The sequence below is a fragment of the Coregonus clupeaformis genome, unplaced genomic scaffold (assembly GCF_020615455.1).
Source record: "Coregonus clupeaformis isolate EN_2021a unplaced genomic scaffold, ASM2061545v1 scaf0119, whole genome shotgun sequence".
NCBI lineage: Eukaryota > Metazoa > Chordata > Actinopteri > Salmoniformes > Salmonidae > Coregonus > Coregonus clupeaformis.
Window position 1 is genome coordinate 202345 of NW_025533574.1, and position 23701 is coordinate 226045.

General features: G+C 47.8%; 1 protein-coding gene across 2 annotated transcripts in view; it reads right to left on the minus strand.

Annotated features, from left to right (window-relative positions):
• LOC121570370 (interferon-induced protein 44-like) overlaps positions 1-18528 on the minus strand; it is a 42325-nt gene extending 23797 nt beyond the window's left edge. The window contains exons 1-2 of one of the 2 annotated variants that reach the window (XM_041881829.1): positions 17811-17879; positions 12519-12549 (exon numbers count right to left, since the gene is read on the minus strand). The gene's annotated coding sequence lies outside the window, so the exon portion shown is untranslated. Of the gene's footprint in view, positions 1-12518; positions 12550-17810; positions 17880-18434 lie in introns of those variants that run through there. The other variant, XM_041881830.2, reaches the window with a different exon arrangement.
• Positions 18529-23701: the final 5173 nt, after the last annotated feature.

Consider the following 23701-nt stretch of genomic DNA (forward strand, 5'->3'; position numbering starts at 1 on the left):
ATGGCCTTATTGCTTTTATAAAACGATTACCAACATATACTTTTTTTTCCCCATTTAAAACGTTATTTTGCAGAGAAAATTTGTTTTATTTTATCCTTCCAAAAGCCAGTCGTTAGCTCGAGGCTGTAATTGCTGCCAAAGGTGAATGTCATGGCGCCCCCAAAAAAAATGTCAAGGGAAGCCGGTTTCGATATGGCTTCACACCAATCACATCACATCAAAAGCTAAACGTAATTGACAGAAAAAACATGAATTGTTGCATCCTGTTGTGTCGTTGTCCTCCGGGGCTAGGGAAGGGATAAGGATTTGGACTTCTAGTTTTGCTTAATTCTCTGTACCGGCCAATATTTAAAATGGCGATTCTGATCCAACCATACATGTATACCTTGTGCCCCTGGCCTGAGAGGATGGAAGTTCAATGTGTAGCTAGCTAGATGTAGTAGCCTAGGCTAACATTAACTAGCTGGCTAATCGTTGCCCATGAAAGGAAGTAAGGCCAGCAAGTATTTTTGCCAGGTATGCTAATCTAGGTCAACAAAAACTAAAAGTGTGTACACCAGTGGTCTCAGACTTGTCGATCATGATCGACTGGTCAATCTCCAAGGCATTTGTAGTCGATCACCAAACATTTCTGTAGCAAACAGCAACGATAAAGCCTTGCATTCCTTTTTTTTATGCACTGTTGGCGGAAGGTCCACTTGAATCAGCAGCTCTAGCCCCGGGAAGACGAAGTGTTCCCATTTGCACCATTTCATGTGTCTGAAGGTAGAACTTTGCATATCCAGCAGGCCCAGAGAGCAAATCAAGTTCACCTATAGGCCTACTGTTGGCCAATCAGATAGCTCAGATCACCTGTCTACACAGTTTCATCGTGCCATAGGCTGTAAAAAGAAGCCTCAAGCGCACAGCAAAGTTGATACTGTTGTGAGATTTCAAAACTTTAAAACCATGACTAAAGAGAGACTCAATTAATGCAGCAAAGAGCTGCTGCTTTTATAATTAAGTTCATATTTAAGTAGTTATTCAGCACTGTCAACACTTTGCTCAACACTTTTATAAGCCATAAAATGTCCGTTCTCCCAACTTCCACTCGTGCTACAACCAGCAAAGCAGACGCAATGAATGAGTATAGCAAAGTGTTTCCATAAGCTTGTGTTATTATTAGCAGCTTGTGTCTTTTTTAATATTGAGGAATATTTCACTTTCTCGAGTCATAGGAGTAACAACATGAATTGGTGCATGAGGCAGCAATAATGCAGTGCGACTTGAGTTTCGCCATCAGCTGGAAGACTGTGTCCCCTTTCAAAAAATATATAATTTAAAAATGGTCTGAGAAGAACAACATTGGCAGGGAAATTCAAGCATAGCCAATATGCAGTGATAATGTATTGCGCCTATAGCCTTCTGCACAAACCTCATTGCTACAGAACTGGTTTTAATAGGTTATGCAGGCTTATGTTTATTAATTCATGTTTTTTTTTAAATCTGAGCGGTAGATCTCGACTTGCTTTTGGACTCAGAAAGTGATCTTGACTCAAAAGGTTGGTGAACACTGTCTGAAAGAGTCATAGACCGTTTTGGCAACATGAAAGAGAGGAGGATGGCATGACGTTCCTCTACGGTTAGTGCTATCAAGAATCCTTGGGACGTCCCCCTTCTAAGCTGACATATGGAATTGTTTTAAGATGATCATACTATGGATCATTTAGCTATTTGATTTGGAATTTTAGGACCCCATTATGTATAAAAAATATATGCAACAATTATTTGATAAAATATTGAATTTGGCCGTTACTACTATAGCCCATAGAAACGCATTGAATAACACATTCATGAATGGCAAAAAATACAGTCAAAGTATTTATAGTTATTATTTTCTAATAGTGAAGACATCAAAACTATGATATAACACATATGGAATTATGTAGTAACCAAAGAAAAGTGTTAAGCAAATCAAAATATATTTTATATTTGAGATTCTTCAAAGTAGCCACCCTTTGCCTTGGTGACAGCTTTGCACACTCTTGGCATTCTCTCAACCAGCTTCATGAGGTAGTCACCTGGAATTACTTACAATTAACAGGTGTGCCTTGTTAAAAGTTAATTTGTGGAATTTAATTCCTTCTTAATGCGTTTGATCCAATCAGTTGTGTTGTGACAAGGTAGGGGTGGTATACAGAAGATAGTCCTATTTGGTAAAAGACCAAGTCCATATTATGGCAATAACATCTCAAATAAGCAAGAAGCAAGAAGAAACGACAGTCCATCATTACTTTAAGACATGAAGGTTAGTCAATCCGAAAAATGTCAAGAATATTTTACGATTTTTCAAGTGCAGTCGCAAAAACCATCATGCGCTATGATGAAACTGGCTCTCATGAGGACCGCCACAGGAAAGGAAGACCCAGAGTTACCTCTGTTGCAGAGGATAAGTTAATTAAAGTTACCAGCCTCAGAAATTGCAGCCCAAATAAAAGCTTCACAGAGTTCAAGTCGCAGACACATCTCAACATCAACTGTTCAGAGGGGACTGTGTGAATCAGGCCTTCATGGTCAAATTGCTGCAGAGAAACCACTACTAAAGGACACCAATAAGAAGAAGAGACCTGCTTGGGCCAGGAAACACGAGCAATGGACATTAGACCGGTAAAAATGTGTCCTTTGGTCTGATGAGTCCAAATTGGAGATTTTTGGTTCCAACCACCGTGTCTTTATGAGACGCGGTGTGGGTGAACGGATGATCTCCGCATGTGTAGTTCCCACTGTAAAGCATGGAGGAGGAGGTGCTTTGCTGATGACACTGTTTGTGATTTTATCTAGAATTCAAGGCACACTTAACCAGCATGGCTACCACAGCATTCTGCAGCGATACGGCATCCCATTTTTTTTCAACAGGACAATAACCCAACAGACCTCCAGGCCGCGTAAGGGCTATTTTACCAAGAAGGAGAGTGATGGAGTGCTGCATCAGACCTGGCCTCCACAATCCCCCGACCTCAGCCCAATTAAGATGGTTTGGGATGAGTCGGATGGCAGAGTGAAGGAAAAGCACCCAACAAGTGCTCAGCATATGTGGGAACTCCTTCAAGACTGTTGGAAAAGCATTCCAGGTGAAGTTGTTTGAGAGAATAACAAGAGTGTGCAAAGCTGTCATAAAGGCAAACTTTTTTGGTTACTACATGATTCCATATGTGTTATTTCATAGTTTTGATGTCTTCACTATTATTTCTTCAATGTAGAAAATAGTAAAAATAAAGAAAAAAACATATATATTTTTTTTACACATATTTAACTCATTTTTTGGGGTAGGCACTAAACTACCTTTATATTTCCATTTATTTTATTTTATCGGTATCGCTTACCTTCAGAAGAGTCCTGTGACACTTGTGGGGGAATATCTCATGGTCTGACAAACACCTTTCACCACAGATGGAGAAGTACGGTGGATTAAGAACCATACAATGCAAAACAACATATCTCTAGCTTAAACTGACAGATTTTTATGGGGATTTTTTTATTATGTTACTTAGATTGACACACCGGTGCATCAATCGACTCTAGGGTGTTGGTTTATTACATAATTTTTTTCACATGGTTGGGGTCGCAAGATTTTTCAGATATCAAAATTGGCTCGTGTACAAAACAAGTTTGGGAACCCCTGCCTAACCCTAACCTTAACCCTTACCCTAAACATAACCCTTAGCTAACCCTGACCTTAACCCTTACCTTAACCATTTGAAATGTTTAACTTCAATTGGGGAGGGACATCCCAAGGATCCAGGCAAGCAAGGACCGTTCCTCTACAAGTAGGGTGTGTCAACGTGTTTTTTCTACTTGCATGCACACACACATAGAAATGAGTACCAGGAACACCCACATGATATTTAGCTTATGTTGATTAGACTAAATTGTTTTTGGTATCTTTATTAACATGCTGACCATACAGGCTGCGTTGCGTGCACGAGCGTTGCAAAATAAATGTACATGTACATGTTATTCAATAATTTCATCCAAACTGGCCGTGCAGGTCAACGGGCCCCTACGTAGCCAGACGCTAAAATAGAACTTGGATGTTCTATTTTATATGTTTGACTAGCTGCAAAGTCCCGCCTCTCCCATCTACTTATTGGTTTTTATGAGCATACTATCCCACGTGGGTGATTGAAAGATGAGCGAGTTCCACACTCCAGTCCAGTTGGTGGCGGTAATGCACCTTAAAGTTGGTTGCAAGCCGCCATATAAAATCCACAGAAGAGTAAGAAGAAGAAGCATGAAGAAGGAGATATTAATAAAAGAAAACAAACTAAAAACTAACTAGGTTTCCCCTTTCATCTGTGGATTAATTGTCGGAGTAGAGAACACAAGATTTTGTGTGACTCAAAATCAGTGCATGATGACGTAGTGCACACAAAATGTGATTTTTCACATAAGTTTTCACGTACTAAATAAAAATGTTAAGTTCAATGAGTTTCCGTCGCATTTTCAACTCTACCTATATTTTTGTCACAAAAACTGTTGCGTTAAATAGAAAATGTGGCACGTGCGTTCTAGTCAACAGCTCACTGGTACAGTGCGGGTAGGCTGTGCGGGTAGGGTAGTCTACATGATAAGATTAGTATGGATAAGAGCAAGAATATTTTTATTTCTCAATAGGCAGTCGCGCATCGATCATCATGTCACCAGAATAAGACCCTCGATATTTATTGTAAATGAGCATCAACATCAATGTGCCCTTCCACCACCCTGTGAAGTTCATCATACCGTATTTAATGTGTAGCCTAATAAACTGCATGCTTTCCCGAGTCTTAGTGGGAGGACCACACAACATATCATCGCGTGACTCCCATGTTTACCTCGATATTATGGTTATTATAACAATATTTGCGCATAAAGGCGTTTCTACCGCCATTTCTCGGATAATTCATAATTATTTTTACTGACACAAAAATACCCCACCATGTCGAACGAAGAAATGATCTAGCTGATTTATAAAATTGTACCGAAACTTCCTGTTCTATATCGTGGAGCTCCGCCCCATAGGTGAGCTATGCTCCTAGTGGTTTACCCTCTGCCCTACGGCAGAAACAGCCTGAAGCAAAAATTATGCACACACCTGCAGCCAATGGGAGCACAGGTGCCCCTATATAAAGGGACCCGTTCCCTCAATCTGCCTCCCATTATCTTCAGCGACTGGACTAGACTGAAGAAGCCAAGAAGAGAAGACTCAGGACGAAGAAAACGCCGTCGATTTTCCAGATCATCGACGTCGTCCTACAATGAGCACACCAAGCTTATCCATAGGGTAAGCATTTAACAAAAGCTATTTTCAGAGCTCAATGTCGCTGTTCCCCTTGGCGGCTGTCGACCCCCCCCCGACATTGTTTTGTGGGTTGAGGGATACAGCACGCCAGGGACAGCTTCATTAATCCCCCACTATGCGCCAGCTGCGCCCTCCTTTTTTGAAGGAGTGGAAGCAGCATTGGGCATTTTTAGGGAGGATATTCCTCTTGAGGATGTGCTATCAGTGTTAGTCTCAGCTGAGGCATCATCTGAAGGCACTGACTCAGGAGATGACAGGGCTATTGGGGAAGAAATGAATATTCTATTGGAACAATTCATTACACTGACCCAGATGTTTAACACCCCTTTTCCTTCGGGAAATTGTGAGGTCATTACATCCCTGGATGATGACGCCACAGCCTCTCTGTGCCTGAATTCTCAGGTCTCATTGAGTGGGCTGCTAAACAGCGGGAGATTAAGCTGCCCCCCATTCCCTCCAACCCGGAAGTGGATATGAGGAAGGGCGGCCGTTACTCTCGCTACAGCTTGGCGTCAGACGGCGGCCTCCAGCAGCAAGGGAGCGGGCCTCGCCCCCCCCTGCAGCGCCAGAGGTGCCGGCGAGAGAGGTCATTAAAGCGTCATCCTGGCATCACCCGAAGGGCGGCCAGAAGAGACGCGCCGTTTATGACAGGCGAGGGGGAGAGAACGGAAGACGGCACAGCGCCTGCTGTGACCGAGCCCACTGTCCCCCCCCCACTCTACCGTTGAGTGTATGGAGGATAATGTTTTTTGTTGATGTGTGTAATAAAGAGTTGGCTCTACTTGACACTGTCAAAAAAGAGCCCCTTTTCCATAATACATCCGAGAGCGTTCGACCTTCCTCACTCTCGCTCTCTCTCTTACCACTATGAGTGCAGCTCAGCCCACCATGGTGCGTTGCTGAATGCACACATAAGGCAGGTATATAAAAGGTATTAAGTGTACCTTATAAAGACCTCACTTTACAGACTCCTAGGAGTGCCGTAGTGAGTGTCTCACATAGCAGGCTGCAGTCTCAGCCAGATAATGGCATGATGACGCGACCGCTATTCGGGACGGCGCTCTGTCTCAGGCTAACGCCTCAGTCAGTGCAGTTCAGACCCGTGCTGCGTTCACGGAGGGCCTGATTACTACGGTTTCGGGCGTAACCAACGTATCGGCGCCCCCGTTTCTCTCAGAACGCGCTGATAATAACCACATTGGGGATGGCGCACTATCACAGACTAAGGGCTCTGTTAGTACGACCCAGACCCATGCTGCGTTCAAGAAGAGCCCGATTACCACGGTCACGAAGGTGCCCAGTGTATCGGCGCCCCCACCTTTTTCTGAACGCGCCCAGGCTCACCACACTGAGTGTAGTTCAGCCCACCAGAGGTGCAGAGCTGAACGCACACAGGAGGTGAAAGGAGGAATAATACCTAGACGCCGTCTTGGTTTATCTCAAAGAGACCTCACATTACAGACTCCAAGGAGTACTGTAGTGAGTGCCTCTCATAGCAGGCTGCAGTCTCAGTCAGGAGACATGATGACGCAGCCGCTAGTTGGGGATGGCGCACTATCGCAGACTAAGGTCTCGGTTAGTGCGATTCAGACCCATGCTGCGTTCACGGAGGGCCCGATTACCACGGTGACGAAGTTTCCCAGTGTATCGGCGCCCCCACTTCTTTCTGAACGCGCTAATACTCACCACAACAGCAGGCAGCTGTCTCTGTCCCAATGTGACATGAAGACGCAGCCGATAGCCGGGAATGACGCCTTGCTGCAGGCTAATGCCTCAGCCAGCGCAGATCAGACCCGTGCGATGTTCACGGAGAGCGGGAATACCAGAGTTACAAGTATAACCAAGGTATGGACGCCTCCGGTCTATTCAGAACGTAACAATGCCCATGGCTCTGAGCGCAGCTCACCACACATTGAGTGTGCTGTTGAGCAGCCACATGAGACCAGTGAGGAGGTATTGTGGCACCACCGTGTGGTACCAGTCAGTGATCACATCTTTCAGACTCTGTTGAGTACTGTAATGGATGGGTCTCATGGCAAGCAGCAGTCTCAGTCAGACAATGACATGATGACGCAATTGCTATCCGGGGAGAGCGCTCTGTCTCAGGCCAATGCCTCAGCCAGTGCAGTTCAGAACCGTGCTGCGTTCACGGAGGGCCGGATTACTGGAGTTACGGTCGTAACTAACGTATCAAGGCCCCCGATTCACCCAGAACGAGCTGATGTTTCCTCTCCCTTTCGAGGGGGGCCCGCCTTGGGCTATTCCACCAACTCAGTGCTGGGGAATAGCGGCGGCGAGGGCCATAGAGGAATACAGGTCCTTCCTACTGGATGCACCACAGCTTCGTGCGCGCCCGCTTTCTCTGCATCGCTGGCAGTGGCAACGAAGCTGTACCCTCTCACGCTGGCTAGATCAGACGTTGCAGAAGGGTTATGCCCTCCAATTCCATCGGACCCCACCCCGTTCAGGGAGTGGTGGAGACGGTGATGAAAACGCCAGACAAAGTAGCCGCTCTGATGTCAGAGATTACGGAACTTTTGGCGAAGGAGGCGGTCACAGTAGTTCCCCGAGAGCAAAGGAACAAAGGGCTGTATTCGCCCTATTTCCTAGTGCCCAAAAAGACGGGGGAGTGAGGCCGATTTTGGACTTACGCATTCTCAACGAGAGCATAACCAAACGGCCCTTCCGAATGCTGACGACAAAACGTCTACTGGAATGTGTCCAGAAGGGAGACTTTTGTACAAGCATAGACCTAAAGGACGCGTACTTTCATGTGCCGATACAATCACGCCACAGAAAGTTTCTGCGGTTCGCCTTTCAAGGGGTGGCGTACGAGTTCACGAGGATGCCGTTTGGGTACGCCCTGGCACCTCGAACATTTTCCAAATGTGTGGAGGCGGCATTGGAGCCGCTGCGTCGTCAGGGGATAAGGATATTAGCCTACCTAGACGACCTGCTGGTTCTCGCCCCGTCAGCAGAGCTGGCGTTCACTCACACGACACAGACAGTGATTCATCTCACGCGTCTGGGGTTCGCTGTGAATTGGAAAAAGAGCGCACCCTGGCCCAGTCATCAGATTGTCTACCTGGGACTACAGCTAGACACTAATGATGAGGGCTCGAATTTCGGACCCTCGAAGGGCAGCATTGTTACTAGCCCTGAGGAAGTGTCGTCCGAATCACACAGTAACGGCGCTATCGATCATGTCACTTTTGGGTCTCATGTCGGCAGCCCACTCTGTGGTCCCGCTGGGGCTTCTGCACATGCGCAGAACACAGCGGTGGTTCGCCCAACTAAGACTAGACCCAGTGCGTCAACGTCATCGGTTGGTGGTGGTTCCTCTCTCGCTAAGAGCAGACCTGGACTATTGGAGGAACCCGAGCGTTCTCACGCACGGAGTCCCGATGGGCAAGGTGTCATCCTACATTCCAGTGTTTACAGATGCCTCTCTGACTGGATGGGGAGGGACATGTCAGTCTCAAGCGATAGGAGGTGCATGGCCTCAATCAGGTCGTCACATCAACCTCCTAGAGTTGGAAACGGTTCGACTGGTCTTGACCCACTTCGCGTCTACCCTTCGGGGTCGCGATGTGCTGGTCTGGTCAGACAACCGAACCACAGTGGCTCACATAAACCGCCAGGGAGGGGTCAGGTCTCCTGCCCTCCATCGGGCGGCAGTGGAATTGTGGCTGTGGGCTCACAAGCACCTTCGCTCGTTGAGAGCAGCGCACATTCCGGGTTACTTGAACGTAGGGGCAGACCTCATGTCAAGAGGGGGTCCTCGAGACGACGAGTGGTGTCTGCACCCGGACATTGTTCTACGAATTTGGGAACAATTCGGGAGAGCCGAGGTGGACCTGTTCGCGTCACGTGTGAACGCGCAGTGTCTCCTATGGTTCTCCCTGAGGGAACAGGACGAACCACCACTGGGAAGAGACGCATTCGCGCACTACCCGTGGCCGAAAGTTCTCCTGTATGCATTCCCTCCGCTGTCTTGCATTCTCCCACTGCTAGCCAGGGTGAGGTCAGAGGAGCTGTCAGTGATACTGATAGCGCCCGATCGCCCGGGGGCTCCGTGGTTTGCGGAGATGAGTCAGATGTTGATTGCGCCACCTTGGCCAATTCCACATCGACGAGACGCGTTGACTCAGGCGGGAGGCTCGATAGTCCAATGGCCCATAATCGGCCAACCACTGAAGGCTTGGTTCCTGAATGGGACAGATTGAGGCGCCGTGGGTTGTCTGATGCAGTGATCAGAACCATACAGGGCGCAAGAGCCAGTTCCACTTCTAGGGTGTATACCAGCAGATGGAATGTTTTCTCACGATGGTGTGATACACAGGACGTGGACCCCATGAGCTGTCAGGTAGAGAGTGTGCTCTCATTCCTGCAGTCTATGTTTGATAAGCAGAAATCGCCCTCCACCATTCGAGTGTTTGCAGCGGCAATTTCAGCTGGTCATGAAGGGTTTAACGGGAAAAACGTGTTCAGTCACCCATTAGTGAAACGTTTCTTATTGGGAACGCGACGGCTTAGGCCGATGCCTAGAGCTACGCTGCCCAAGTGGGATTTGGCCCTGGTTCTCGAAGCGCTATGTAAGTCGCCGTTCGAGCCATTGAATCAAATACCCCTCAAGATGCTGTCTATCAAGACGGCGCTGTTGCTCGCCTTGACTACCGCTAAGCGGGTCAGTGATTTGTGTGCACTGTCGACGAGACCCGACTGCCTTGCCATTAATGGCGATCTGAGCAAAGCGGTATTATGTCCTAACCCGGCATTTGTGCCGAAGGTTATTAACAGTGCATATAGATCACAGATCGTGGAATTGTGGGCTTTTTCATCCCCCCTCCCCATGGGGGAGAGGAGTGAGGAAAAGCTTCATTGTCTGTGCCCAGTACGCGCTTTGGCGTGTTACGTTGAGCGCACAGCAGCGGTTAGGTCATCGCCTCAGCTGTTTGTGTGTCACGGGTGCGGCTGCATTAGGTAGACCACTTTCAAAACAGCGATTGTCTCATTGGCTTTGTGAAGGTATTGAGACGGCGTACGAGGCGGCGGGGCAACAACCGCCTCAGGGTATTAGAGCGCACTCCACTCGTGGAGTAGCAGCTTCTACTGCCCTCTTCAGAGGAACAGAGGTAGAGGATATTTGTAGAGCAGCGTCATGGTCGACACCGTCTCCTTTTATCCGTTTCTATCTGTTGGATATGTCTTCTAACTCTTTGGCTCGGTCTGTACTCAGCGTGGCTGAAGGGAGATCTTGAGCAAAACAGAGAAAGAAAGCAGGATTGTGACCATGTTCATAAGTCCGCTTTTATTAGAAGTAACATATTATGGATGGACATGTTTTCTAACTCTTTAGCTCGGTCGGCATTCAGCAGAGCTGAAAGGCGATTTTGAGCTAGAAGGAGAGGACAAAGCAGGACCTTGGACAGGTTCCAATCAGGTCCGCTTTGGTTAGGAAAACTTGTTATGTCAAGGATAAGCTTTTTAACTCTCAAGCTCGATTGCACTCAGCACAGCTGAAGGAGAATCTTGAGATGGAGGAGAGAAAAGCAGGACGATAGACAGGTCTCTATCAGGTCCGCTTTGGATGAAAAGCATATTTGGTGGCATGTCTCCTGACTGACAGTGTCAGTATGGTAGAGACATGTATTGAGTGGACAGAATGTGAGGTCATCTATCTGGTGGTTCAGTTTAGTATGACTGGTATATTTTGTCCCTGCCTACTAATCTCTGGGTTCCATTGAGTGAGTAAGGCGGTCTATTGGACACATAATGTAGAATGACATTTTATGTTATTCCATTAGTGGACGATAGTGTTGTCACAGAATATTGAGGCACGGCTACCTGCTAGTACAGATTAGCATGGCTTCTATTCTGATGATCTGCCCACTAGCCATTGGCATTGCCATTGAGCTAGATGGGGCGGGTCTATAACCGATGACGCGGTATATTGTGACGCCCGGATGGGTTTTTTAGTCGCAGTACTGCGGGAATTGGTTGCAGCCATTGCTGGGCTTGACCTTTTTTCATTTTTTAATGGGAAGTGTTAGGCTCGGCAGGGAGTACATTTTGGAGCGTTTCGCTCCGCCTTAAACCACTAGGGGAGCATAGCTCCCCTGGGGGCGGAGCTCCACGATATAGAACGACTAGTTACCGGAGTGTAACTCCAGTTCTATGAGTGGAGCGGAGCCCCATAGGACTTAAGGCCCTGCCGACCCTCTCTAGTCTCGCTGAAGATAATATCTCGGGAGGCAGATTGAGGGAACGGGTCCCTTTATATAGGGGCACCTGTGCTCCCATTGGCTGCAGGTGTGTGCATAATTTTTGCTTCAGGCTGTTTCTGCCGTAGGGCAGAGGGTAAACCACTAGGAGCATAGCTCCCCTATGGGGCTCCGCTCCACTCATAGAACTGGAGTTACACTCCGGTAACTAGTCGTTTCCATCACAGCTCTCTGTGATAGGCTACAGCGGAGTTCAGCACCTCAAAAGTGAAACCAATCTTCCGAGGTTGGACAGGCAGACAGCTAGGCATGTTAACCCCCGCTGTACCAAACCAAATGCTAGAAGCAAGGGGAAATAATGTGTTCGACTTGAGATAAATACAAGAGATGATCACAGACAGCAACATGATGATTTTGTTATGGAGGCGCAATGATAATTCAGATTGAAGTGTTAGCAGGCATAGTGTGCCTGTGATGGCCAATACAGCACGGCTTGGAACATTTTACATTTGAGTCATTTAGCAGAAGCTCTTATCCAGAGCAACTTACAGTTAGTGAATGCATATATTTTCATACTGGCCCCCCGTGGGAAACGAACCCACAACCCTGGCGTTGCAAGTCCCATGCTCTACCAACTGAGCTACAGGGGACTGAACGTGTCCAATCAGCATCCAGGATCCAAACAACCAGCTTTATAAATAAATTTTTACAAAGCCATATATATTTGACTCTGCATTTATCACTGCATCATTTATTTTTCATTTCATTTTCACTAGCACCAAAAATGGCTATATCAGGATATACATACATAGCTTATATATACACCTATATTTATATTATCTGTTCTCTGTACATTTACAACATCTGGTCCACCAGCCCATTACAAAACAATTGAAAGCCCAATTTTATTACCGTTGGTCTATTAATATTTTATAATTCATACTTTTATCAATTGAAATTGCTCAAAAATGTACCTTGCCAAGTTCTGCCACATACCTTGTCAACCTGTTATGATTTACCAGTATTAGAACCCAAATGCAGACAAGTACACCAAGCCAGAGAAGGTTTAACAGGTTTATTTAAAATGTTCAATAGTCCAGGTTTCCAATAATAGGGGAAGAGCAAGTCCAGGTTACAGGGAGGGTAACAGATCCAGGTCAGGGCAGGTGTGGTACCGTAATGTCCTAGTGTCCGTGGTGAGTCCAAAAGAGAGGTCCGGTAGTGGAGAGCAGGATGGTGGTGGCAGGAGTGAAGCGGAGGCAGGAGTCAGGTTCCAAATATATGGTCGTCTTGACTATGATCTGACGATGAGTGGTAAGTTTGACCGGGTCTTAAAGGCTGAGGTGATTATGGTGAATGAGCTGCAGCTGGAACCCTGACTCCCGCACACCAGACTTCACTCCTGCAATCAAGGACAGACAGAGGGGAGGGAGAGAGCAGAGAGAGAGCTACCTAGCAGCAGTAGGCCTAACAGTACCCCCCTCTACGGACGCCACCTGGCGGCCGACGGGGTTTATCGGGATGTAACCTATGAAACTCTCGGACCAGAGCAGGATCCACAATGAAGCTCCTGGGCACCCAGGAACGTTCCTCAGGACCATAACCCTCCCAATCCACCAGGTACTGGAAACCACGACCCCGGCGGCGAACATCCAGAAGTCGCCGGACAGTGTAGACCGGACCCCCACCCACGATCCTGGGCGGAGGAGGGGGACGAGAGGGCGGGCACAGAGGGCTAACCGACACAGGCTTAATCTGGGAAACATGAAAGGTGGAATGAACCCGTAGGGAGGCAGGAAGCTGTAGCTTAACCGCGCAGGGGGTTAACAATAGACAGTATCTTGAACGGTCCTATAAAACGAGGCGCCATCTTCTTAGACTCCACCTTCAATGGAAGGTCCCGTGACTTCAGCCATACCTCTTGACCAGGAGAGTAACCGGGAGCCTGGGACCGGTGACGGTTGGCTTGCCTCTGCATGTACGCCGAAGCTCGGGACAGAGCTACCCTGGCCTTCCTCCAGACCTTGAAGCAGCGGCGCATGTGGGACTGCACCGAGGGTACCGCCAGTTCCCTCTCTTGAGAAGGGAACAGGGGAGGTTGATAACCCAGAGCACACAGAAAAGGAGACAAACCAGAGGAAGCGTTAGTCAAGGTGTTATGAGCATATTCCACCCAGGGGAGCATGGAGCTCCATGACCCAGGGTTAGACCCTGTGACACAGCGAAGAGCGGTCTCCATCTCCTGGTTCGCTCTCTCGGCTTGCCCGTTGGTCTGGGGGTGATATCCAGAGGACAGGCTGGATGTAATGCCCAAAGCTTTACAGAAAGCTTTCCACACCTGGGAGACAAACTGGGGACCCCTGTCAGAGACAATATCCGTGGGTAGACCATGAGAGCGGAACACATGTTCAACCAAAATATCAGCCGTCTCTCTGGCAGTGGGCAGTTTAGGTAGGGCCAAAAATGAGCGAACTTAGAAAAACGATCAATCACCGTAAGAATTACAGTCTTTCCAGACGAGGGGGGAAGTCCAGTGACAAAATCCATAGCGATATGCGACCAGGGCCGGCTGGGTATAGGTAGAGGTCGTAGATGACCAGCGCTGGCCTGGGTGGAGTTCTTACTGCGTGCACATACCGTACAAGCAGCAATGAAGGCTCGAGTGTCCGCCTCCATCGTGGCCCACCAGAACTTCCGTCGCACAAAGTCAAGGGTCCGCGAAACTCCAGGGTGACAGGTAAGGGGAGACGAGTGAGCCCACTGGAAGTACCTGGGAGCGAGCAGACTCAGGGACAAACATCCGGTTAGGGAGGACCCCTCCCAGGGTCAGCTTGATGATGTTGAGCCTGTCTAACAATCCCCTCGATGTCACATGTGACGACCGCAATACTGCAGGTAGGAGGCAAAATGGGTTCAGGGTTACTACCAGTATCAACAGCCGAATGAACACGAGACAGGGCGTCAGGCTTGACGTTGCGTGACCCAGGACGGTAAGACAGAGAAAAAATTGAATCTCCCAAAAAATAGTGCCCACCTGGCTTGACGGGGTTGAGCTGCTTCGCTGACTGGAGGTAAGCCAGATTCTTATGATCCGTCCAAACGATGAAGGGTTGTTCCGCCCCCTCCAACCAATGTCGCCACTCCTCGAGAGCCAGCTTAACGGCGAGCAGTTCACGATTGCCAACATCATAATTCCTCTCTGCCTGAGAAAGTTTCCTTGAGAGAAAAGCACAGGGATGCAGTTTGTTATCTTCAGGAGAACGCTGTGACAACACCGCACCTACCCCAGTGTCGGATGCATCCACCTCCACGACAAACTGGCGGTCGGGGTCCGGCTGCATCAGAATGGGAGCCGAGGCGAAGCGATGTTTCAGTTCTTCGAACGCTGATTCGGCCCCTTCATTCCAAGCGAACGGTCGTGAGATGGAGGTGAGAGCGGTGAGTGGCGCCGCAATGCGGCTGTAGTCTTGATGAACCTCCTATAGAAGTTCGCCAAACCCCAGAAATCGTTGAAGTTGTTTGCGGGTAGAGGGGGCTGGCCAGTCCGTGACAGCAGAGATCTTAGCTGGGTCCATCCGCAACTCCCCCTGAGCGATGATGTAACCCAAAAAAGAGGTCTCAGACACATGAAATTCACATTTCTCCATCTTCACAAACAGTTTGTTCTCCAACAACCTTTGCAACACCTGGCGCACATGCAGTTCATGTTCCTGGGAGGACTCTGAGAAAATCAAGATATCATCCAGATAGACAAAAACAAACCGATTCAACATGTCCCGAAGGACATCATTGACTAGTGCCTGAAAAACAGCAGGGGCATTAGACAACCCAAAAGGCATAACCAGATACTCAAAATGTCCCAAGGGTGTGTTGAAGGCAGTCTTCCATTCATCACCTTTACGAATGCGCACCAGGTGATACGCATTTCGTAGATCCAGTTTCGTAAAGATGGTAGCACCATGAAGGAGGGGAAAAGCAGAATTAATCAAAGGCAGAGAATACTTGTTCTTAATGGTGATGTTGTTAAGTCCACGGTAATCAATACAGGGTCTGAGGGTCTTATCCTTCTTAGCAACAAAAAGAATCCCGCTCCTACAGGTGACGAGGAAGGACGCATAATACCTGCCGCCAAGGAGTCCCGAATGTAGTTCTCCATAGCCTCCGTCTCCGGCCGGGAGAGATTGTACAGGCGACTGCTGGGGGAGCGGGGCTCCTGGCTGGAGGTCAATGGCACAGTCGTAAGGCCGGTGGAGGAGGAAGAGAAGTAGCTCTGTGTTTGCAGAAAACGGATGCCAGGTCATGATACACGTCAGGAACATTAGAAAGATCCATGGACTCCAGTGGAGGTCGAGGCACAGTACTGGCAGGAGTCAGAGCAGAACACAAACAATTCACATGACAAAATGTGCTCCATGAAACAATTCTACCTGTCACCCAATCAATGTGTGGATTGTGTCTTATGAGCCAGGGGGATACCAAGGACCAGAGGGGTCTGTGGGCAGTCGATAATATGGAATTGAATGTTCTCCTGATGATTTCCCGACACTCTAAGACAAACAGGAACAGTCTGATGGGTAATATGGGTCAACAATTGTCCATTCAGACCCTTAGCCTGCAGCGGACAGTCCATAGGAACAGTCTCCAAATCCATTTGTTGAGCCCACTCTCTATCCAAAAGCTTTCGTCTGCACCAGAGTCAATCAGCGCACTAACAGAGAGATTCTGGAACTGCCACTGGAGGGATGCCTGGAGCAGAATGCGGGGAGAAGAGGAAGAATCCGCTGCTCGGCTCACCAAAACTTCTCCCATTAATGATGAGCCGGCCCTTTTCCCGGACGAACTGGGCAGGAAGGAACGAAATGACCAGCTTCTCCACAATACAGGCAGACCCGAGCCTGAATGCGACGTGCACGCTCCTCTGAGGACAACCGTGCACGACCCACCTCCATGGCTTCGGGTTCAGTGCTCCTCGTATCGACTCGGGAAGACACGGCTTTCTCCGTAGGGGAAGATGCGGGGAGGAGTTTGTTGATGACAGACAGGTTGCTTGGAACTAACACTCCTCTCCCGGCGGCGCTCCCGAATCCGATTATCCAACCTGATGGTGAGTGAAATAAGATTATCCAGCGTAGGCGATTCATCATATGACACCAATTCATCTTTTAAAGTCTCAGACAAAGCATTGATGAACACTCCTTGTAATGCCTCGTCATTCCAACCACTCACTGCTGCTAAAGTCCGAAACTCCACTGCCATCTCCGCCCACACTGCGAGCCCCCTGCCGAAGAGAAAACAACCGTTTCGCAGCCTCCTTGCCTCGTACAGGGTGGTCAAAAACCTTCCTCATCTCAGTGGTGAAGGCAACGAAGCGTTGCAAATGTCCGACTGACTCTCCCAGACCGCGGATCCCCAGGCACGAGCGGAACCGCTAGTAGAGTTGATAAGGTAGGCAATACGGGCTCTTTCTGAGGCGTAGGTGAGGGGCTGTTGTTCAAACACTAACGAGCATTGAGTCAAAAAATCGCCACAGGTTCCCATGTTCCCGTCATAGCGCTCTGGAGCAGGAACAAAAGGCTCTCTGATCTGGGCTGAAGGGGTAGTAAGGGCAGACACTTGATTGGTGAGTAATTGAACCTGATTAAGCAGCACCTGACTGTCCTCAGCAATCGTCTTAAACAGGGTATCATGTTGGCCAAGTAAAATGCCCTGATTGGCTATGGCAGTCCAAATTTGAGTGCACTCTGGGGTGGTATCCAAGCTACTGTCTGCTGGGTTCATGATGGTCAGATCATACTGTTATGATTTACCAGTATTAGAACCCAAATGCAGACAAGTACACCAAGCCAGAGAAGGTTTAACAGGTTTATTTAAAATGTTCAATAGTCCAGGTTTCCAATAATAGGGGAAGAGCAAGTCCAGGTTACAGGGAGGGTAACAGATCCAGGTCAGGGGCAGGTGTGGTACCGTAATGTCCTAGTGTCCGTGGTGAGTCCAAAAGAGAGGTCCGGTAGTGGAGAGCAGGATGGTGGTGGCAGGAGTGAAGCGGAGGCAGGAGTCAGGTTCCAAATATATGGTCGTCTTGACTATGATCTGACGATGAGTGGTAAGTTTGACCGGGTCTTAAAGGCTGAGGTGATTATGGTGAATGAGCTGCAGCTGGAACCCTGACTCCCGCACACCAGACTTCACTCCTGCAATCAAGGACAGACAGAGGGGAGGGAGAGAGCAGAGAGAGAGCTACCTAGCAGCAGTAGGCCTAACACAACCGGATTCTCAAATGTGCAAAGTTATACCTGCGTTCTCTATCTTTGTTCAACTGCCTATGCTCTACATAATTCTAGATTTCACTTTCATTTACTGTGTCCAGGGGCAGACTGGGACAAGAATTCGGCCCTGACATTTTATCCACACCAGCCAACATCACTGCGAGCGCAGCACCATATCTCAAACCCGTAACAGATATCTTGGTTGTAAAATAGTTGCTATTGAACAAAGGGACAAGGGGACGAAGCTTCCAAAGCTCTACCAACTGAGCTACAGGGGACTGAACGTGTCCAATCAGCATCCAGGATCCAAACAACCAGCTTTATAAATACATTTTTACAAAGCCATATATATTTGACTCTGCATTTATCACTGCATCATTTATTTTTCATTTCATTTTCACTAGCACCAAAAATGGCTATATCAGGATATACATACATAGCTTATATATACACCTATATTTATATTATCTGTTCTCTGTACATTTACAACATCTGGTCCACCAGCCCATTACAAAACAATTGAAAGCCCAATTTTATTACCGTTGGTCTATTAATATTTTATAATTCATACTTTTATCAATTGAAATTGCTCAAAAATGTACCTTGCCAAGTTCTGCCACATACCTTGTCAACCGGATTCTCAAATGTGCAAAGTTATACCTGCGTTCTCTATCTTTGTTCAACTGCCTATGCTCTACATAATTCTAGATTTCACTTTCATTTACTGTGTCCAGGGGCAGACTGGGACAAGAATTCGGCCCTGACATTTTATCCACACCAGCCAACATCACTGCGAGCGCAGCACCATATCTCAAACCCGTAACAGATATCTTGGTTGTAAAATAGTTGCTATTGAACAAAGGGACAAGGGGACGAAGCTTCCAAAGCTCTACCAACTGAGCTACAGGGGACTGAACGTGTCCAATCAGCATCCAGGATCCAAACAACCAGCTTTATAAATACATTTTACAAAGCCATATATATTTGACTCTGCATTTATCACTGCATCATTTATTTTTCATTTCATTTTCACTAGCACCAAAAATGGCTATATCAGGATATACATACATAGCTTATATATACACCTATATTTATATTATCTGTTCTCTGTACATTTACAACATCTGGTCCACCAGCCCATTACAAAACAATTGAAAGCCCAATTTTATTACCGTTGGTCTATTAATATTTTATAATTCAACTTTTATCAATTGAAATTGCTCAAAATGTACCTTGCCAAGTTCTGCCACATACCTTGTCAACCGGATTCTCAAATGTGCAAAGTTATACCTGCGTTTCTCTATCTTTGTTCAACTGCCTATGCTCTACATAATTCTAGATTTCACTTTCATTTACTGTGTCCAGGGGCAGACTGGGACAAGAATTCGGCCCTGACATTTTATCCACACCAGCCAACATCACTGCGAGCGCAGCACCATATCTCAAACCCGTAACAGATATCTTGGTTGTAAAATAGTTGCTATTGAACAAAGGGACAAGGGGACGAAGCTTCCAAAGCTCTACCAACTGAGCTACAGGGGACTGAACGTGTCCAATCAGCATCCAGGATCCAAACAACCAGCTTTATAAATACATTTTTACAAAGCCATATATATTTGACTCTGCATTTATCACTGCATCATTTATTTTTCATTTCATTTTCACTAGCACCAAAATGGCTATATCAGGATATACATACATAGCTTATATATACACCTATATTTATATTATCTGTTCTCTGTACATTTACAACATCTGGTCCACCAGCCCATTACAAAACAATTGAAAGCCCAATTTTATTACCGTTGGTCTATTAATATTTTATAATTCATACTTTTATCAATTGAAATTGCTCAAAAAATGTACCTTGCCAAGTTCTGCCACATACCTTGTCAATTGGATTCTCAAATGTGCAAAAGTTATACCTGCGTTCTCTATCTTTGTTCAACTGCCTATGCTCTACATAATTCTAGATTTCACTTTCATTTACTGTGTCCAGGGGCAGACTGGGACAAGAATTCGGCCCTGACATTTTATCCACACCAGCCCACATCACTGCGAGCGCCGCTCCATATCTCAAACCCGTAACAGATATCTTGGTTGTAAAATAGTTGCTATTGAACAAAGGAACAAGGGGACGAAGCTTCCAAAGCTGTGTTTTGGTAAAGCTTTGGAAGCTTGGTACAGCCCATCAGGCATTTGCCAGAATTGCCAGATGGCCAATCTCCCCCTGACTGTGTCACATGATTTCCCAGAAACAGGTCCTGTTCATATCAAAAGTTGTAGGTGTCCCAAGAGGTTTGGCTCTTGAATGCCAAGAGTACAAACCTGTCATCAAGGCAAAGGGTGGCTATTTGAAGGATTTGAAACCTGAAATATATTTTGATTTGTTTAACACTTTTATGGTTACTACATAATTCCATATGTGTTATTTAATAGTTTTGATGTCTTCACTATTATTCTACAATGTAGAAAATAGTAAAAATATTGAAAAACCATTGAATGAGTAGGTGTGTCCAAACTTTTGACTGGTAGTGTATATATATATATATATATATATATATATATATATATTTAAAATAAGAAAACTAAAGGGTGTGCTAAATGCTTCTCTATATAAGGAATAATTGGCAGTTGAAATGAGGTTGCTAAATCACTTGGTTGAAGAGCTATTGAGATTTGAATATTGTGATCATGCACTTTGTGTCACGCCCTGATCTGTTTCACCTGTCTTGTGCTTGTCTCCACCCCCTCCAGGTGTCTCCCATTTTCTCCATTATCCCCTGTGCATTTATACCTGCTGTTGCCAGTTCGTCTTGTCTCGTCAAGCCTACCAGTGTGTTTTTCCGTACTCCTGTTTCTCTAGTTCCTGTTTTCTAGTCCTCCCGGTTCCGACCTTTTCTTTCTTTCTGCCCTGACCCTGAGCCCGCCTGCCGCCCTGTACCTATCGGACTCGGACCTGGTTACAAACCTCTGCCCGTTCTCGACCTGCCCTTTGCCTGCCCCCTGTGGTTTAATAAACTACTCTGTGTATTGAACCTTCCGTCTCCTGTGTCTGCATCTGGGTCATATCCTGAGTCGTGTTAGTACGAACTGGCCATGACTGACCCAGCAGACTCGAACCAGCTCCGTAACGCCATCTCCTCCCAAGGAGCCACCATTGAAAGACACGAGGAGTTACCCTAAGGTCTTATGGAAGGTTTCCAGACCTTGGCGGAACGCCATGACCGTGCCTTCAATACATTGGTGGAGCAATTCCGTGAATTGTCTGTTAGGCAGCCAGCCACTACAGTAACCTCCCAGCCCCTCAGTATCCCCACTGTCAGCAACGCATCTCTCCAGCCCACCACGGCTTCCCGAGAACCCCGCTTACCTCCTCCGAAACTCTTCGCTGGAGATTCAAGAACCTGTCAAGTGTTTCTCTCCCAGTGCTCCCTCATCTTCGAGCTGCAGCCCTCGTCCTTTCTCTCGGACCGCTCGACGATAGCGTACCTTATAACGCTGATGTCCAGGAGGGCTCTCGCCTGGGCTACAGCTGTGTGAGAACAACCATCTGGTGTGTGCTTCAGTCTGGAGGAGTTCGTGGCGGAGGTGAAAAAGGTTTTCGATTCTCCGTTGTTCGGGAGAGAGGCTGCTCGGAAGCTACTCCTGCTTTGTCAACACTCCCGTAGTGTGGCAGACTATGCGGTTGATTTCCACACGTTGGCCGCCGAGAGTGGCTGGAACCCGGAATCCCTGTTCGACACATTCCTTCACAGATTATAGGAGGAGGTTAATGACGATCTCGCATCCCGGGAGCTGCCCACGGATCTCGACTTGCTCATCGACTTGACCATTCGGATCAATAGGCGGCTACGGGAACATAGGAGGGAGAGGAGGTCTGATTCCGGTCACACTCGCTCACCCAAGGATCCTAGGAATCCCGGAAGTCCCCAGCGTCTATGTAACCGAGAGAATCCGAGGATACCCTAGTTCCCCCGGGAATCTCCAAGGTCTTTCCACTCACCTCTTCCGGAGCCTATGCAACTCGGCAGAGCTAGATTGTCTCCTGCCGAACGTTTACGCAGACTTAACACCAAGAGTTGTCTGTATTGTGGGACTACAGGTCATTACATGTCTACCTGTCCATTAAAAGACCAGGCTCATCAGTAGGTACGAATACGCTGGTGGGCCATACGGAGAATTTCCAATCTCCCCTTACTCGTACCCCTCTCTATGCCATCCTGCTGTGGGGAGACTGATCGAAATCTCTCTGGGTACTCATTAACTCTGGGACCAACGAGTGTTTTATGAACACCTCTCTGGTGTCATAGCTGGATATCTCCACTCAACCCCTCTCCATTCCCATGGACGTCAGCGCACTGGATGGGCGCTCTATAGGCAGTCACCAACAATATGGTTCCTATCAACCTGCGAGGGTCAGGGAACCACAGTGAGTCTATGCAGGTTATGCTCATCAAGTCTCTGCAGGTATCTGTGGTGTTGGGATTTTCATGGCTCCAGCGACACAATCCCCTTATCGACTGGATTGCTGGTGCTATCATGGGCTGGAGCCCGTTCTGCCACGCTCATTGCCTGAAGTCGGTGCAGCCTGCCCCGGGACGTCTTCCGGTGGGCTTGGAAGAAGCCTCAGCCCTCTCCGCCGTTCCCGCCCAGTACCAGGACCTCCGGGAGGTTTTCAGCAAGGCCCATGCCACTTCGCTTCCTCCACATTGACCCTACGACTGCGTGATCAACCTTCTCCCAGGCACAACACCACCCCGGGGGCGGCTGTATCCTCTGTCGGGTCCGGAGACCAAGGCGATGGAAACGTGCATCGAGGATTCCCTGGCTAGAGTGTGGATCCGTCCTTCTGCCTCCCCTGCCGGCGTGGTTTTCTTCTTTGTGGAGAAGAAGTACAAAACCCTGCGCCAGTGTATCGAATACTGGGGCCTTAATGACATCACGGTTAAAAACCGTTACCCGTTACTACTCATCGCCTCTGCTTTTGAGCCGCTCCAGGGGGCTACTTTTTCTCAAAGTTGGACCTTCGTTACACCTACCATCTGGTGCGGATACGGGAAGGAGACGAGTGGAAGAGAGCCTTCAACACGGCTAGTGGGCACTACAAATAGCTGCCATTCGGATTGACCAACGCTCCTGCTGTGTCCAGGCCCTGGTTAACTATGTTCTCCGCGACATATTGAACCGGTTCATGTTCATCTACCTTGACGACATCCTCGTCTTTGCCGCTCAGCTCAAGAACATGTTCTCCACGTCCGACAAGTCCTCCAGCATCTCCTGGAGAACCAGCTTTTTGTTAAAGCAGAAAAATGTGAATTCCATCGCTCCACCATCTCCTTCTTAGGATACGTCATTGCTGCAGGTAATGTGCAGATGGATCCTGGAAAGGTGAGAGCGGTGGTGGATTGGCCTCAACCCACATCCAAAGTGCAGCTGCAACGCTTCCTGGGGTTTGCCTATTTTTATCGCCGTTTTATCCAGGGTTGCAGCACCCTGGCTTCCCCCCCTTTCTGCACTCACCTCTCCCAAGGTCCCGTTTGCATGGTCTCCAGCTGCTGACCGGGTGTTCCTGGACTTAAAGCAGCAATTCACTACAGCTCCCATATTAATCCATCTGGATCCGTCCAGTCAGTTCGTGATGGAGGTTGACGCCTCGGACGTCGGAGTGGGGGCTGTCCTGTCCCAGCATTCTGCCCAGGACAAGAAGTTGCATCCCTGTACCTTCTTTTTCCATCGTCTTAACGCCACTGAGAGGAATTATGATGTGGGAAATCAAGAACTACTCGGGGTGAAGACGGCGTTGGAGGAGTTGAGGCACTGGTTAGAGGGTACGGAACATCCATTGATTGTGTGGACTGATCACAAGAACCTGGAATATCTCTGCACCG